At 42.8% G+C, this 19,324-nt stretch overlaps 1 protein-coding gene and 1 long non-coding RNA gene across 2 annotated transcripts in view; both read right to left on the bottom strand.

Moving 5' to 3' along the window:
- LOC133392209 (barH-like 1 homeobox protein) overlaps nt 1-19,324 on the bottom strand; it is a 206,003-nt gene that overhangs the window by 82,664 nt on the left and 104,015 nt on the right. The gene's annotated exons all lie outside the window — the stretch shown is intronic.
- Nucleotides 15,137-17,518, bottom strand: LOC133391537 (uncharacterized). Its single transcript, XR_009765027.1, has 3 exons — nt 17,330-17,518; nt 17,150-17,242; nt 15,137-17,061 (listed from the first exon to the last, which is right to left on the bottom strand). It is a non-coding gene; the product is annotated as an uncharacterized LOC133391537 (long non-coding RNA).

The following is a 19,324-nucleotide window of genomic DNA, read 5'->3' on the forward strand; positions in this document are numbered from 1 at the left end:
TGGTATGTTCAAATTTTGGGTACTGTGGATACTGTTTCGAAGCGGACTTTCGACACTTGATCGTCTAGGCGATCATAAAAACCTTTAGGACGTTGGAGTTTAGAGAGATTACCTTGGGTAGGAGGACATAAGTAAATTCCTGAAATGAGAAGTCGATAAATGATGGACGGGCTTAGTCCTATCCTGACAATCCGAACAAATCTGACCTGCCATGATCGGAGTTGGTTTTATCTATACTCAAAAGAAGTTAAAGGTCGGAAAGTTATCGTTTTCGCTAAGCTAGTTACATTTGTCTTTTATTGACAAGAACGATGGTTCTAAACGATATTTTCTTTCCTACTTTACAGTTTCCAGCTTGTATTTCATAATACGGACGATTAAAAATTTAAAATCTTTTAAGATTTAAAATTGTCATCGTGAGCACAAGTTTGACGTTTGACGTTTAACGTAAAAGTCGCTTTCGCATATCGCTCAGTATATTTTCTTGAAAATCGCGCTGTTTATCACACTATTTTTCGGTTTCTGTATAATCACAATATTTTAGAACACCGTTCGTATATCGTGCATTAGTGCGTTTATCTCTGTGACCCAAAAACTCGCGCATATTTCGCATTTCGGATCGCGTCGGAGTTCACGCGTCCTGACCGCCATCGCTCTTGTTGCTGCAACGACAACCTGCACCGTTTCCCGTAGAATGGCCCGTATTTGCAACGCCTGCACTATGGAAATTGCGGAGGCATCTATCAGCTGCTGCCTGTGCGACTCTCCATTTCATCAGCGCTGCACTTCGGTTCCCGCTGATCTGTTCCTGCGCATTTCGGAATATAAACAATTACACTGGTGCTGTATTGGCTGCAACAACGTCTTCATGAATCCGCGCACCAAGTTCGTAAAAGACGCAGCCATGCAATCTGGATTCCAGGCAGCAATAACGACAGTAGCCGAAAGCATCAAGACCGTTATGGAGCCATTGACTAACGAAATTAAAACTGGGTTTGCACGGATGAGCCAACTTGACCTAAAAACTCCACGTAGCAGTCACCCTCCCGCAAAAATTCGTCGCATAAATCCATCCAAACGTTTGTTTTCCGATGTCATTAAGGACAATCACGCATTGTTTACATTCGGTGCTACGAGCAATCAAAGAAATAGCCAAAACAACAATACGAAGCGAATTGACGATGTTCAACGCAAAACTCATGCACCACCTGTGATAACTGGCACAAAAAAGGATATAGCAGCTTTTCCTATCAAAATAGTTCCCGCTCATTCCGCGGTGCAAAAATGCGCGTTGTATATTTCCCGGCTCTCTCCCGATACAACCAGTGACCAAATTGTACAAATGGTCAAACAAGCTTTATCCATTGACGATGCTACAGCATACTGTCTTATTCGCCAGGGTACAAATACGGCTACACTCTCATTCCTGTCGTTTAAAGTGTTAGTGCCTTTATCACTACGTGACAAGGCTCTTTCCCCTGACACCTGGCCTCTTGGCCTATCAGTACGTGAATTTATTGACTACCGAACTCAACAGCCGAGTGCAAATTTTCGTATACAACCGCCAATGGGTCTCTCCACCCCTACAACTTTGCCTACGGTGCTAAATATTCGCTCACCGCCACTGCTGGATCACACAATTTTATCGGCACACACTCCACGCACATCACCAACACCGCAAACCCACTAATATTCACCGGTATTCAGTCCACGCACATCGCGCACACTTACAACCACACAAATCATCCTGACACGTCTCAAGAAACGAAGAACACCGGCGCTGAAACAACGTTAGTAAATAATAATTGCTCTTACCAGACGATTGTTTTTCCTACAACAAACAACATTTTTTCCACTGAGGCAGTGCTTGACGAAAGGCGCACGCAACTTAATGATCGTGAAACCAAAACAAACCATCGCCAAAGAACGGACACTACACTCACACAATCGCACGGCTATCATGTCAATCCTACAGGGGTCGCCTGCCGTAATAATACTGACGAATTATTGTTCCTGTACCAAAACGTTAGAGGATTGAAATCTAAATGCAATCAAGTATTTGACTATGTTTCTACAACCCACTATGACGTTATTATCCTGACTGAAACATGGTTGGATTCAACGATTGATTCCTCGGAATTGTTCCCGGATAATTATACAGTGTATAGAACAGACCGCAGCAGCAAAAATAGTAAAAAATCAACCGGTGGCGGGGTTCTTATTGCCGTTGCTTCACACCTACGTACAATACTTTGTCCTACACAGGATACCGTTGAGCAACTCTGGGTAAGAGTTTATGGTAATAAACGTACTTTTATCACGGGTGTAGTGTACATTCCTCCAGATTTAGTAAACAACACTACTACCATGCAAACTATCTGCTCCACCATAGATAATATTGCTTGTGCAACCACCGATACGTTTCTCCTATTCGGGGACTTTAACTTCCCCAATCTTTCCTGGAACACCGATGATTCTAACGTTCCTGCACTGCGAATCAATTATGAGAATTCACGAATTACGAACAACTGCCGCTCTTTGCTTGACTGCATCTATAGTAATGGGCTTTCTCAGATCAACTTTATACCTAATGCATCGAATAACATTCTCGATCTCATAATTGTCTCTGACGAGATCCTACATTATTGTGCCCCACCGGTGGTGTCACCTTTCCCTATGGTTGCCGTTGATGTTCATCATCCTCCTGTTGAACTACACTTAACTGGTGCAGGCAATACAGCTCGTTCCTGGCGTTCTACCTCACCAAACCGTGAGTCCGGCACACGTAACTACAGGCGAACTAACTTTATCCGTCTAACTGAACTGCTTCAATCTACTGACTGGTCTTTCCTGGAAGGTAATCCGGATGTTAACTCAGCATTGGAACTATTTAACACAACACTACTGGCGCTTATATCTGATTGCTGTCCTCTAATGCCACCGCGTCGCAGTCCACCATGGTCTGATGCACGTTTACGCCGTCTAAAGCAAAACAAAGCGTCATGCTTTCGCTTTTACAGTACAAATGGTACACAACACTCCAAATTAAGGTTCATTGCTGCCCATAATGTATATAGAAGCTATAACAGACAACTTCATACTCGTTATCTCATTCGAGTGAAATTCTCGCTCATCAGACACCCAACACGATTCTGGAGGTATGTTGAATCAAAACGCGGTAACAGCTCGCTCCCCGATGTTCTCACATATAACAACGTCTCCACAAGCAGTAAGGAAGGCATGTGCAACTTATTTGCTGATCGTTTCAAGGACTGCTTTACTACGGATGATGCAAGCTTATCATTAGAAGCAGCTTTAAATAATGTGCCCCGTGATGTTGTTGACATTGACGTACGCGATATTATTATCTCGGTAGATACTGTACTACGTGCTCTGCAGCAGGTCAAAACCTCATACAACCCTGGACCCGATGGTATTCCTACGGCAATCCTTGCCAAATGCCGCGAATTTTTAGCAGAGCCTCTGTCTCAAATCTACCAACTCTCTTTTGCACAAAGTACTGTACCCACGGCCTGGAAATCCTCTGTGATGTTTCCGGTGTACAAAAAAGGGGATAAAAACTCTGCTGAGAACTACCGCGGTATAACCACCTTGCCTTCTTGTGCCAAGGTGTTTGAGATCGTCATACAAAACTCGCTAATGTATCACTGTCGTTCTTATATTTCTACACGCCAGCATGGTTTCTTTCCTCGACGCAGTGTTACCACAAACCTGGTGGAATTCGTCTCCAACTGCCATGCAGCCTTTACTTCCGGAGCTCAGATGGATGCAGTATACACTGATCTTAAGGCTGCGTTTGATCGTGTGAACCATCGCTTGCTGTTGGCTAAGCTCGCCCAGATCGGTCTCTCTACTCCGCTGGTGAATTGGTTCAGGTCCTATATCTCTGAACGTAGCTACTACGTACAAATCGATGGTGTCTCCTCTAACGTTTTCGAGAGTTCATCTGGCGTCCCTCAGGGCAGCAACTTGGGACCACTGCTGTTCTCGCTTTTTATTAACGACATCACACTGGCCATTACGGAAGCAGATTGTCTGCTTTATGCGGATGATGTTAGGCTGTTTCGTATCGTACGTAACACTTCCGACTCTCTTTCTCTGCAAAGATCGATTGATGTTTTCTCTGACTGGTGTATCAACAACGACCTGCTAATTTCTGTTGATAAGTGTACGTCAATGTCTTTCTTTAGAATAGCTAGTCCGATAAGGTATATCTATAGCATATCAGGGACACAACTACCGCGGTGCAATACGGTCAGGGATTTAGGAGTCACCCTGGATCGCAAACTAGATTTCCGACAACATTACTGTGATATTTTAGACAAAGCTAACAAAATGCTAGGATTTATTCGTCGACATTCGAGAGAACTCAATGACCCACACTGCCTGTTAACTCTGTATAAGTCCTATGTTCGTTCCATCCTCGAGTTTAGTTCTACAGTTTGGTGTCCATTCTCTAGTGTTTGGTCCAATAGGATAGAAGCTGTCCAAAAGAGAGTTACTCGTATTGTCCTACACTTCACTCCGTGGCGTAATGTAACCCCTCGTCCATCGTATCATACTCGTTGTTTGTTGTTTGGTCTGGACACACTTGCTAGGAGACGTGATAATGCCCAATGTACGTTTTTGTCCAAACTTATTGTCGGTGAGATAGATTCGCCAGAACTACTGGCTAGAGTCAACATAAATGTCCCTCCTAGAGTGTTCCGTAACTACAGACTAATAAGAACTGACCTTACAAGACGTGCATACAGCGAGAACGACCCAATGACTGCGATGGCCCGTAAATTTAATCAGCGTTACATTTCATTTGACTGGCACCTACCTACTAGATTTTGTTGATCCGTTTTGTCATTGTACACTGCGTTAGTTATTTAAGTTTTAGTTTTAATTCAGTGATAAGGCCGCTTGTTTGGCCAATCACTTAATACAATAAACAATACAACAATACAATACAATAACATGAAAACAATATTTTGCTTTTACGTTGGTGTTTACCTTTACAATGAATACTGAATGTCTTGCTTCGAATTACGGCCACTTCATTTTTAATCGGTCAGAGCGATAACTTCTTGAACGCAGGCAAAGAAAATATTTTCATTCGGAAGTAACTGGATATACCTTGTATTGCAGTATGTTTGTCTCAAGTAATCCACGGACCACAGGTTGGAGACCACTGCTTTAGATCAGCTGCTTTCTAAATGATCGAGCGGTGAGGGCCAGAAGAATGCATTATTTTACACATATATTATTATATTATTACAGTTAATGCCCAAATAACTGGTTTATGATTTTAAACAATGCGATTGGTTATTGGTTTTCTTAAATTATTACATCATCCAAGCAAGTTTCAAATTCATTTTATTAAATAACTAAAATTGATTGTAAAGATTCTTCAATTAAGAGTCTGCAGCATACTGTGCAAAAGTCATAAAAAGTTCAAAACAATTAAGCAAACTCGCAATATCGCTTCTGAATGTACCCTTCTTTCCATGTTGCAAAATGTTTTCAGGATATATCTGAAGATGGTACAAAAACCTTAACAGCTGAAAAATTATCGAGACAAACGTACAATCGTTCAGTACTATTATGAGGCCACGGACAAGTAAGGCCAGGTCAGACCAATTGATAGTGCATTTCTTTTAAAAAAAGCTCCAAGAAAATCGTTGCATCCTTAAAAAGCAATAGTGTGTAACCATTGTTCTCTTAAAATCAACAGTCAGGTTTTTATGGAATTATTCGTTTCTATTTTCTAATTTCTCCTCAAATTTGACCATATTGATTGGTCCGACAATCCATGTTATGGTGATCAAATTTGGAATAGTTCAACGATATGAATTGTCATATTAAAATATGTTCAGTTAATTTGTAATGAATAGGATCTTCCTATCTTTCAAAATCGCGCAAATATTTTCTCGGGCCTGACTGCATATTGTGGCGGGCCGGACTTTGCCGACCGCTGCCGTCAAATTTTACGCGATCATTCATATCGATATTTCCTTTCCGTCGACCCTTCCAAATTTGACCCAAACCCTTCAACAGCTTGCTTTTCCACCATCACTTCGTCCAGTCCCCAAAAGATAGCAGGGGCACGAGTTCTTAGTTTTTGCGTGATAACATAGACACAGGCCAAATTAAAAAGCGCACACATCGACATCGGAATCGATTCTCGAATGAAACCTTTACAGATAAAAAGAACGTGCTTGGTGTCAGCCAATTTTTCTTGCTAATTTCTCCGGCTACGAACCGTTGTGTTGAGATCGGTTTCGGAGCCTTTTAATGTCGTATGTGCAAGTAGTTTGCGTGAGGCATCTCTTGTAACGGATTTTCGCTTTACCCAACTCGCGCGTAACGTTCAATGCATTGGGCCAACGATGATGAAATGATATTGTTTTGAGCTGTGGGCATGTATCGCAGCGTTCTACGCTTCCAAATAAGGTGCACGTGTTAAACAAAAATATTGCACATTTTAAAAAGACAAATGTTTTCTGCTTCTGATAGTAAAATGCTTCTGATAAATAAAATAAATATGCTTCTGATAGGTCTGGAAGTAATAGTAAATCTGATTGTAAACATAACCCCCGGAGGGAAAATGGGGGTATATTGGGTTGACAACACCAAATGGAAGGGGCCCCTCAATCGACGGGATCATCAACGGGGCCCCCAAATGGCCGAGGCAATGGAGATTGTTCTTCGTATTATGGCTGTATATGGCTGTATGTAGATGCAGCTGTAACGGTTTTTGGTCTTGTTGTATTCGCAAAAATTGAAATAGTCGATAAAAACCATATATAAATGAACATGGTCCATAGGTTTCTTGAGTATTTTTATACTCTTCCCTCCTTCCTTCTAACTGAAACCTTTCCCATTTCCCCTTCTCTTCGGTCCAGAAACTTGATGTGTTCGATTAGGATCAAGAATGAAAATTTTAGTTTTTGCATTAAAAGACACACACAATCCACTATCCCAGGCCAGGAATGTGAATACCATTTTTCGTGTGAAAACAGCTGTCTGCTTTCGGCACACAATCGCAAAGCGGTAGCAGGGACCCCGTATACAAGAACAGGACGGTTCATCCCAGCCAAGAGCGCACACAATGACATCGATTTAACCATTTCTCGAATGAAACCTCAACCCACTGAAGCACCGTTGACCAAACGACCTTCCTAGGCTTTTTTAAGCGACGCGAGCTTGGTGTCAATTTTTCCTGTTAATTTCTCCGGCTACGAGCCGGTGTATTGAAATTTTGTTTAGAGTCATTTAAATGTTTGTCTGTGTATGATGTGTGCTTGTGGCTGTTGAAACAGGTTTTCTTTGTGGTTAAACGCAGCGTTCTGTTCTGTGTTCCGTGCATTGGATTTTAGCAGCAAGTGTCTCCGCGTTTTTTTTTTGGTGAGCTCGTGCACCGACCATCCACACCAAGACACCAAATGCACGGGGCCCCTTATTGACGGGGGCCCTTACCGACGGGGGCCCTTACCGACGGGGCCCCTTCATCGAAGAGTCCACATAATAGTTGGGGCCCCGTAAACCACCTTTGAGTTTTAGTTTCAGCATAGCTGTAACGGTTTTTTATCTTGTCTTCACGCAAAAAGTTGTATGTAAATAGTGATAAAACATCATTTTAATATTAACATGGCACAGTTTCTTTTTGGACATATAAATACCACCCCTTCCCGATTTCCCCTATTTGTCAGTTGACCACAAAAGTTGAGTAGGGCCCCGCGTGAAAATTTAAGGTTTTGCGTTAAAAGCAGGCACGCTCCACGATCTCAGGCTTGAGATATGAATACCATTTTTCGCGTGAAAACAGCTGTCTGTTTTCGGCACACATCTGCAAAACAAGTATAGGGGCCCCCAGACAAGCGCAGGCACGTTTCATCCCAGCCAAATTGAAAAGTGCACACATCGATATCGATGGAATCGTTTCTCGAATGAAACCTCTACCCACTGGAGCACCGTTGCTTGCTTGATGTTAGTCAATTTTTCCTGCTAATTTTACCGGCTATGAGCCGGTGTATTGATATTGTGTTTCGGGGTCTTTAAACATTTGTTTGGGTGTGTTGTATGCTTGTGTTGTGTAACGGGTTTTCGGTGGTAGTTAAGCGCAGCGTTCTGTGCATTCCATTTTAGCAGCAAGTTGCTCTGCGTGGTTGTGGGTTTGGGTGTCTCGTGCACAGGCCACCCACACCAGCAAAAATTGACGGTTTCTCGCTCTGTCCAATACTTTGCGCCAACGATGATGAGGTATTGATTTGAGCTGTGCGCGCGTGGCGCAGCGCAGCTTTGATGCAAGTATTGGCAGATTTCTTAGAACATTTAATGTGCTGCTTTGAGTAGTATGGGGCCCCGGTTTTCTGCAGTTCGGGGCCCTCGATAAAATACAGTGAGTAAAGCGATGGGAAAAATGAATTAATTAAAAATGTGTCTTTTTGAAATAGATGGTAAAAGTCCCATCCAGAGGGGGGGGGGGGGGGTAGAATCGGTACGAAGTCGAACATCCACAATGACGGCGATACGAAGTCGAACATCCACAATGACGGGGCCCCCTAGATCGACGGGGCCCCTGACGGCCGCCTAGTCCGCCCACCGTTTAACGCGCCACTGCTGGAAAGTAACGCGGATCAGCCTTGCCTAGAACTTTATTAACTAGCTTAAGATGGCCCGGTTACAGGATTTTGCAACAGAATCCCGAGTGTTTTTGTATCGCTCGAGACTGTACTCAAACACCTTCACATGCAGTCCTGTTTCTCCTATCTTTTTCGATATTTTCTTTTACGATCGAGCACATCGTCCTTACATGGCCTGAACAACAATTCTCCATAATGTTTGGTCCCTAGTTGCAGCATCTCAACCATGTAGATACCCATTCTCCGACAAAAGTCGTACCTAATTAATCGCACAAACATCGTGAAAATTGATAAGCACATGTCCAAAGACATAGTCAGCAGCTCGGGTGTGCCACAAGGAAGCAATATTGTCCCGCTTCTCTTCATATTGTTTATCAACGATGTTACCCTCGCTTTACCTCCCGACAGTATCAGTCTGTTTGCCGACGACGCAAAAATTTTTGCGCTTGTTCACAACACAGGTGATTGTACATTCCTGCAAGACTGCATCGAAATTTTCTGTTCGTGGTGCAAGCGTAATGGACTGACTATCTGCATCGAGAAATGCTACTGTGTGTCTTTTAGTCGATGCAGGAGCCCAGTGACTGGGACCTACTTCATGGACGGCACTGCAATTAATCGACAGAATCATGCCAAAGACATGGTCGTTCTGCTTGACTCTAGTTTGAACTTTAAACAGCATATCGATGACGTTGTAGCCAGAGGAAATCAATTACTTGGCGTGGTTATCCGGACAACTAATGAATTCCGCAACCCCATGTGCATCAAAGCTGTGTACAACTGTATCGTTCGTTCGGTTCTGGAATATTCGTGCGTAGTCTGGAGCCCAACTACCGCTTCTTCAATTGCTCGACTTGAGGCGATTCAACGTAAACTCACGCGATATGCCCTACGCCTACTTCCCTGGCAGGATCGCAATAATCTTCCTCCGTATGCTGCGCGGTGCCGTCTTCTAGGCCTTGCACCTCTTTCGGTTAGAAGACGCAATTCACAGTGCTCTTTCATCGCTGGATTGCTAAATGGCTCTATCGACTCATCGCCTTTGTTGCATCGAGTCGATATCTATGCACCATCCCGAACACTTAGGTCTAGAGAAACTCTACGGCTCGCTCAACCCCGTTCCAGTGCTGGTCGGTCTGACCCTATGTTCCACATGTCGGCTGTCTTCAACACTGTCTCGGATTGCTTCGACTTCGACATCTCAACTCAGTGCTTCAAGGAACGTCTCCGGCTTTTGTCGTGGCCGCAGTGAATTGCGATGCAAATCTTGTTTTTGCTATGTATTTTTTTTATTGAACTGTTACATCTTAATTAGGCCATACGGCCGGTTGAAGATTAATAAATAATAATAATAATAAAAGAAAAACTTACTTTATCTGATCCAGATTACCAACCCCTTCTTGGCGAGACATGAGTTCGGTATCCTCATAAAATGCCCCAGCGATCATATCCTGTCAGCCTTCACCATCTTCAAGGTGCTCTATCCGTTGTACAGCACAGCAAACTCGCTCGAACACACCACCAACGGTGGGCGGAAAAATGCGTCACTCAAATTCGTTCAAAGCGTTTGTGTCTTCCGCTCGAATGATCCAGGACTCGTGAACAGAGAGGACCACCGGGCGAATCAATGTGCGTTATATCTCACATTTCATGCGAACTGAGTCTTCTGGATCTCAACAGTCGATGAAGCCCATAGTATACACGATTCCCCTGCACGGAATTTGCTGCTCATGTTGTTGTTCGAAGTAACAACCATACCAAGATAGAAGAACTCCTCTACGACCTCGAGACTGTCGCCGTCAACTAATAAACTGCTCCCCAGTTGGTCTGAGTCTGATCAATGATTGTAGATTTGCATTTGAGACACCTACATTTATACGCCTCACACACCTTCGCTATTTCTTAATAATGAAACATTAACCATTTGAAAGTCCTTCCAGGGCGATGTTGAAGAGCAGACAGAACAGTCTGTCACCTTGTCTCAGAACCTGTGTTCGTCAACAGTACCCTGTGCGTTTCGAACGATTCCGACATCAAGTTTCATACTCTTTTCTTGCACTGCACCTCGTTCATAGTGGCTTCTACCATCCGGATCAACTTCCCAAGAAAGTGGTACCGCTGCAAGATTTTCTATAGCTCATACTGGACTAAGGTTGTGTAGGCTGCCTGAAGTCGATGAATAGGTCAGTGGTGGATTTGCCTCCAACAAACCCTGCTTGGTAGCTGCCGATGAAATTTGTAGCTAGGGACGCATACGTGCAGAACAGGGTCTGGGGCAAGATCTTGTAGGCGGCATTAAAGACTGTGATGGCACGAAAATTCGAGCATTCCAGCTTGTCGTCTGTTTTTTAATTTAAATGTCATGGGTGAGGGAAACCCAGCGTTCACTAATTTCTAGCAGTTATTTCTGTTCACAGATTCTTATAATCATGAATGCACCAACCATTTCGAGGGTAAGCCTCACCGGCTCTGTATTGAAGAGCTTGGCCTCTAGCTCATCACTGTCAGCAGACTAATTGCTCTTAAACTGCTTGATAGATGGCGAAATTACCTTGTCGTCTGTACAGTTACTGTTGCTGGTGTTATTGATGTTTCCCATTCAAACAGTCGGAATTTCGATTCGAGCCAAATTCGCCATTCGGTTTCACAAATGTGTTTCTATCATGTTCTATTTAGCGTACCGTCCTATGTGGACGTGCCGGCCTATCAGGCTTTCGAGACTGAATTCAATCCTTGCTACGGGGAAACGGTCCATTCTAAGCTTGAACCCATGATGGGCATGTGATTGAGTCGTTCGAGTTGATGACTGTACCACGGGACAGCCCCATCGTGTTCTATCGTGTTACATATTCCTTTACTGTGTTACAGGTTCAGGTTCCTTAACCTTTTTTTTTCATTTTCTGATTAACAATATTTAGAAATCAACTTATTTGGATATCTGAAGATGTTATCACATTTTAAATGTATTTTACATCACACAAATAAAAAATCATTGTAATGTGGCAGCAAATCCCATTGACAGAACTGATTGTCCTCCTTTGCACAAACTACCATCAATAGGTTCAACCCGGAGCTGAAGTTTAACCAACTTTCCGTTCCACCTACATTACCTGAATTTAAGTTGAATTTAACCAAATATACATGAAGCAAATGGGGCAGTCCCGTGGTACATTCGTCAACTCGAAAGACCCAATAACACGCCCGCAATGGGTTCAAGCCTGGAACGGATCGTCCCCCCGTAGTAAGGACTGACTATGCGGCTATGTGGTATTTGAATAAAGTCTTGAAAGCCTGTATTGGCCGGCATGTCCTCGTAGGATGTTTACACCAATTAGAAGAAGAAGAAGAACAAAATGCAAAATTGATTTTATTTTTGCTAAGTTTTCAACTCAACTGTTCATCATTACTGTTGTGTGTCCGATGAGATTTTTGTCAACCGCATTAATTCTTAAGGCCGGGCTACATTGTCCTTACTCGCAAGTGTAATTTCGATTTTCACTAGCGCATCTAGTGGCGGCTGGTGGAAGCTTTTTTTGGTCGTCGGGGGAATGGTCGTGCCGGATCTCAAAATTAATTAGTTTTTTCACCATTTTTCGATGCGAAAACGGCTGAAATACTTGCACAACATATTTTAGTATCAATTACAAAGCTTTCCCAGTCCAGTTAAAGTGAAAAACATGGAAAAATAACGTATTTTCTGGAGCATCCCCAAATTGTTTGGTAAAATGCTTCGGTCAGCCGCCGCCAGATGCGCTAGTAAAAATCGAAATTACACTTGCGAGTACGATCAATGTAGCCCGGCCTTTAGAACACTAAATTCTTCAACCTGTGCACTGCTTCCATTCGTGTGACCAGAGTACAGTTGATCGTAATGATTGTTCATCTCCCATCAAAAGACAGCTGGTGGTCCCTGTAGACCGCCATAGGGCTGAACGTGTTAATCTGTGGTAGAGACCTTCTGCAGGATTTTATTGTAGAAAAAATGATTTGACTGAATCAAACGCCGTAACTCTATTATTAACAACTTGCATGCTGCTTAACATTCACGGTTTTGCTTTGAGTGTTTGACTGTAAGTTGATAATCACTGGGTTTTGAGTTTCATACAGGGTTTTCAATCATATTTTTGACATGTTCAGCGAGTTGTTGATTGGTTCGAGCATATAATTGACACTTTCAGCGAGATATTGAATTGTTCCGAAGCAGGCGTTGACATGTTCGACGATACTATTGAGCTCTCGTTTGTTTTGTTTACACCCTGTGCCGAAGCGTGTAATTTTTCATTCTTAGATGTCCTTTTATTAACAAATAGCCATTGATTTTCAGCGATAATGGTACAAACTTCCAAGGTGCTAGTAGACAGCTGTATTTGGAAAAGAGGCAACGCTACAAAGAATTATCATCCGTTTTCACCAACGCAAACACGCGTTGGAACTTTAATCCACCGGGTGCACCTCACATGGGAGGAGTGTGGGAAAGAATGGTTAGGTCCGTGAAATCGGCAGTAGGCACAGTTATAGACTCACCTAGAAAACCCGACGACGAAACTTTAGAAACGATAATACTAGAAGCAGAATCAATGATCAACACTAGACCCCTTACTTATATTCCTCTTGAGTCAGCAGACCACGAAGCGTTGACTCCAAATCACTTTTTGCTGGGGAGCTCATCAGGCATTAAACAGATAGAAGTACACCCTACCGACATCAAAAGCACATTGAGGAGCAGCTGGAAGCTGGCACAACATTTGTTGGATAGTTTCTGGAGAAGGTGGTTGAGGGAATATCTGCCCGTTATAAGACGACAAGATAAATGGTTCACTAATATAAAAGATATCAAAGAAGGCGATGTGGTATTTGTAATAGAAAGTGGTAATAGAAATACGTGGAGGAGGGGGCTTGTAACAAAGGTGATAAAGGGAAAAGACGATCATGTTCGACAAGCATGGGTAAAAACCAGCACCGGGTTGGTGAGAAGGCCTGCAGTTAAGCTGGCATTGATAGACGTACAACACTAAAATAGGAGTGAACGCAAGCGGTTCACGGGCGGGGGGATGTTGCTACAGATTTGCTATTTGGGTAACGGTCAGGCGAAATAGAAAACGCATCGAGCGAAACGCACTAAGCGAAATGGGCAACGCAGGAGAGAAAATGCATTGTTGTTTCGCCCGACCGAGTGAAAAAAGGAAGAGAGGAGTTTCCGGAAAAGAGACGATCTTTTTGAGATAGGAAAGAGCAACGTGGGCAGCATCAATTTTTAAAGCGTCACCAATAAACAAAGGTGTGCTATTACAAAGGTGTTTAAAGTTTTCCATCTCTACAAATATCATCTCTACTACTAAACAAAAGTGTGCTATTACAAAGGTGTTTAAAGTTTTCCATCTCTACAAATTTCTTTAAAAATTGATGCTGCCCACGTTGCTCTTTCCTATCTCAAAAAGATCGTCTCTTTTCCGGAAACTCCTCTCTTCCTTTTTTCACTCGGTCGGGCGAAACAACAATGCGTTTTCTCTCCTGCGTTGCCCATTTCGCTTAGTGCGTTTCGCTCGATGCGTTTTCTGCAAATATGCATTCGCGAAGTACACGTGCTATCAGCGCCCGCAGTTTTGGCACATAGTATTGTTGTCGTAATTCGTTCACAACTGTCTCTCGATTACCATGCTTGTATCTTCTGTGGAATTTGTCTACCAGTAAAAACGTTATTCGGAAGATTACGGGAGCCATTGTTGCTACAGATTTGCTATTTGGATAACGGTCAGGCGAAAAAGAAAACACATCGAGCGAAACGCACTAAGCGAAATGGGCAACGCAGGAGAGAAAACCAAGGTGGATTAAAAATATCAGGTGGTGGATTAGGGCCTTTGGGGGGTCGCCATAGTTGAGGGACTTTACGTCATTTTAGAACCGTTGACCATTGGTTTCCGCACACAAAGCTTAGCAAATATAACAGATTTCTTTGTTATTATGTGCATTTTAGTGTGTCTATTGATTTTATCGAAAAAACGTAATATATTAACAAAAGATTTGATGATTTCTTTATGCACGAAATTTAAAATCATGCTAGCATGAGTTCTAATCTCAAGTAAATTGTCCATGCGGCTCGTAGATAATGAGGAATTAAGGTAAAAATTTAAAAAAAATTTTGATTTCTTAATTTTTATCATCAAAAATGTCGAAAACACAAAGAATTCTAGAATAAATTCACAGAATAACAAAAAATAACACACTTTAATGTATGTTTCAATGTTAAATAAGAACTCTTCTTCTTCTTTGGCTCAACAACCGATGTCGGTCAAGGCCTGCCTCTACCCACTTGTGGGCTTGGCTTTCAGCGGCTAATTGATTCCCCACATAGCAGGATAGTCAGTCCTACGTAAGGCGGCGCGGTCTATTTGGGGCTTGAACTCATGACGGGCATGTTGTTAAGTCGTACGAGTTGACGACTGTACTACGAGACCTGAGAAATAAGAACTCCCAAAGTTCAAAATATATTTTTAAAGAATGTTTATTCGAAAAAATGGGGTAGATAAATTATATGAACAAATTTAATTAATGTAAACAAAGTTTGAATCCTGGGGACCTTCCGTCAAGTGACGAATTGTCAAAATGCACTAGAGTCCACCACCTGATATTTTTAAATCCACCTTGGAGAAAACGCATTGTTGTTTCACCCTACCGAGTGAAAAAAGGAAGAGAGGAGTTTCCGGAAAAGAGACGATCTTTTTGAGATAGGAAAGAGCAACGTGGGCAGCATCAATTTTTAAAGCGTCACGAATAAACAAAAGTGTGCTATTACAAAGGTGTTTAAAGTTTTCCATCTCTACACCAAGCTTTTCCATATATATAGTCACACAGTCCTTTGCTTAATGCACCAGACGACAGTGGTCTCCAGTGACAAGCGACCGTGGGACCAGACGACAGCGGTCTCCAGTGACAATCGACCGTGGGACCAGACGACAGCGGTCTCCAGTTGCAAGTCAGCGCAACGCGGCTCCTGGGCTTGAAGCGCGTTTACCGGCAGTTGTAATTTGGAGTTAGAATAAATAGGTTCTCTCTACTTGGACTCATTATTATATATTAGTTAAAACCAGCCCATTTTTTTGAAAACTGTTTGTTTACCTTCTGATGGGAAAGATCCAAGCTGCAGTCCAAGGGGTACGAAAGTGACAGCTCTATAGTATCGCCGAACTTGTCAACGCCTGCTTCCGAACACTTCAATACCTCGCTGAAAGTATCAATTATATGCCCGAACGAATCAACAACTCGCTGAACACGTCAATAATATCATTGAAAACCCTGTAAATTATAAATGATGAGTCCTGCAGTACTTGGACGCTAATGTTTATACTCAGGAAACGGCGCCACAGTGGCAACAATTTGAAGCTATCGTTGATCTCATCAACGTAATTGGATCGAAAAATTACAGGAATTATTTGTCTTAAATTGTGTGATAGGATTATTATAGCACATATCAAAATCTACTGTTGTGTGTTTAAGTTTGTGGATTTCCGTTCAACACTTCAAAGAAATAAGTGTGTATGTGTTTGTCCCATAATGCATCCATCTCAGTTTGAAAGGTTGAATTGGACATGTGGGTTTTTTTAATATTCCTCTCCCTGCATTACTTGGTAGCTGAAAACATCAACAATATGTAGTGAACATCAACCAAACTAAGAAGGATGCAGGTCTTTTTTTGTAAAACATATAATAAGTCCGATATTAAATGAGTGTAAAACCGTTTTTAAACGACAGCGTTGTAATTGTGTTTATTACAATGTTGCTAAAATTAACGCCTTAAGCCAATGTGAATTAATTACTTTTTTCTATGATATTTTGCATGAATCTTGCAAGGGCGATGTCGAACTTGCATTTGTAAAATTCATCATCATTATCAATTGTTTGCCATAATCAACTTCATTTCCAGTCATAGGCCGATATATGATTATGTTAAAGCTTCTGAATATAGTCGTTAATAGACTTGCGATTTTGTTTCGCTTTGCTAAGTAATCACACACGTCCTTGGCTGATTTCGGAAAGTAAAGTAGAGAATTCAATGGTTGTTAAGTTTGTATTTCTTGCCGGAGTACTTCCGTACGTTCTTTATTTAAACTCTCATTCACAGCTACGCGGCTGCGATGCATGTTCTTCTTTTTTTATTTGTACATATTATGTTTTTTGTAGTGCCTGTTGCGCCTGTCCATCTCACCAACCCTATTGCGTTCGGCTTCTACAACTGGACGTTTAGTTACCTGTACTTGCTTGGTTCATTCATAACGTTCATCTCCTAACCCTCCTTGAAACGCGATACTTCTTATGCCCATCGTTTCGGTTTTAGGTGCGAGATGAGACACCTTTTTCCCACCGTGTCGTCACCGTGTGTCTGTCTTCTTTAGTTATTTTGTTGTTTCAAAAGCTATAGGAAAAAGAAAAACGGTTTGTTAATTTATTTGCTAACAGCTACGAATAATATCGATGTGCGATAAAATACGCATCATACATACTGTATGGATCTTCATTTGTGTTCATCTTCATACTGTATGGATCACCATCTGTGTTGCCGTTTGATGACCTAGAAGCTATTAGATTGGATCACGCTGGTCCAGGATTCATACACACATGAAAAAGGTACATTGTTTATGGTTAGTACTATAAACATCTGCACAAAAACTCATTCAACTTACCAAACTGGTCGCGTTTCAAATTGATTAGACGAAAGCACCATTTTTGCAAATAACGACATGCCTTTTCTTTCCGCAAGCTCAATTCACCTCAACACAAGTTTGATCAACACCCAAGCAATTCAATTGATAAACAAAACTTGGCCCAGCACCAGTTAAAACAGTTTCAACGGCTTTAAAAACATATTCCAGAAAAAAACACACACACACAAACACAATTTCATCCACCCGATCGAATCCGCCCGCTGCGCAAATTCGGGCAGTTTCCAGCGCAGAAAATGTACCAAAATCTGCGCTGGCCAGCGCAGATTTTGGCTGGTCTCCCGCGCTGGACTTCAGCGATTCCTGCGCTGGGTCGAACAAGTTTAGCGCCATCTGCTGGCGAAATGGACGAACTATTTATGGCGGCGGAGCAAAAAAAACGGTAAAAAAATTTAAAAACATTGGCGCCCATTTTTTCGTCCGCTTCTTCTCCCTCCCTCACCCTGCCTTGCCTTACTTGCGGCGCTTCTGCCCGTGCCTTCCGCCGCCAGCTGATTGGCTGTTGCGGTGTATGCGTTGATACTCATATGTGCATTGCGGTTGTGTATTGTTATTGGTGGGTGTTAGCATTTATTAATTTGTGTGTGACCTTGAGACGATGCGGGAGAAGCTGGATTGGGATTCAAAGTGTTATCGGTGTATTGATGGTTTATTTTATTTCGTGCCGCTGCTGATGAGACCATTCGATGCCCCTGCCAGTTGAGGGTGAAGAAGCCTATTTAAAACAAGCGTAGGAGAACGTCTAACACTAATCCAATATTTTTTTCAATTTGAACATGTTTGATGCTTCAACGACCTTCTAAGCATCATGTAGCACAGTGTATAGTGGCAATAAAATATTTTTTTTAATGTGCCGAAATATGTCTCGAGTTTTCGGGTCTCGATACACACACACGCACACAGCGCGGGGAAAGTGACCATTCACTCTATCATGCCGCGATCCTCCACCTCGCCCGGCGCTTTGGATGATGATGCGCTATATGATAGCTGATGATAGCGGAAGGGGAGGGGGGGTTTGATGAGGGGTGCGTGCTTGCATGCGCGCTTTCGTAGGTGCGTTCTCGCGTGCGCGCGTTCGTAGGTGCCTTATCGCGTGTGTGTGCGCGCGCACGTGTGTGTGTGTGTGTGTGTGTGTGTGTGTGTGTGTGTGTGTGTGTGTGTGTGTGTGTGAGTTTGCGCGCGTGTTTGTATGTGTGCGTGTTTGTATGTGTGCGTGCGTTTTTAAACCCCAAAACTATTTGATTCTGATGCGTACATTTTCCGCTGCGGCTACAAAGTCCATGCATTTTCGATCTCGCTACCTGAGAGACAACACAACCATTGGCATTGGCCTCTTTGCCATCGGCTCTGCTGTTGGGGGTATTAAAAAGACACATGATTTAAGCAAATGTGCGTTTGATTTGTTGCACATTTATTTCTAATTCAACTAGCGGACGCAAATGGAAACAACATTTTGAATTGAATCCATACAAAAGAGGATTCCGTATTTGTTTATTACGGTGCGCGTATGGTGCTGCACCTGTCCCTCCAGACTCTGGTGGCTTGTTGGTTTGGAGTAGTTATTATGACGCCGATTGACCTGCAATGCCTTGGAGTGGGTGCGGATCGGTAGGTTCATGTTTTGGTCGAGTGCATTCCGTGCATTTGTCGCGCCACAGCGGTAGCCCGGCAGCACCAAAGTAAAAAAAAACCTTCCTCGAGTGTGGACTGCTATGGAAAGTTGTTCTTATTTTATTATTATTATTATTATTATTGGCGTAATAGCCAACGCGGTCATGCCGGCCTTTTCAGGACTTGAGTACCACGTAGCCGGATAGCCAGTTCTTGCTACGGCGGATGGTTCATACGCGATTAGAACCCACGACAGGCATGCAGATGTGCGGAATGATGGCGGTGCCGCGGGCCCGCTCCTATCCAGCGGGCAACTTGCATACTGCCACACTGTCTCTTGCCCGA

The sequence above is a fragment of the Anopheles gambiae genome, chromosome 2 (genome assembly GCF_943734735.2).
Source record: "Anopheles gambiae chromosome 2, idAnoGambNW_F1_1, whole genome shotgun sequence".
Classification (NCBI taxonomy): domain Eukaryota; kingdom Metazoa; phylum Arthropoda; class Insecta; order Diptera; family Culicidae; genus Anopheles; species Anopheles gambiae.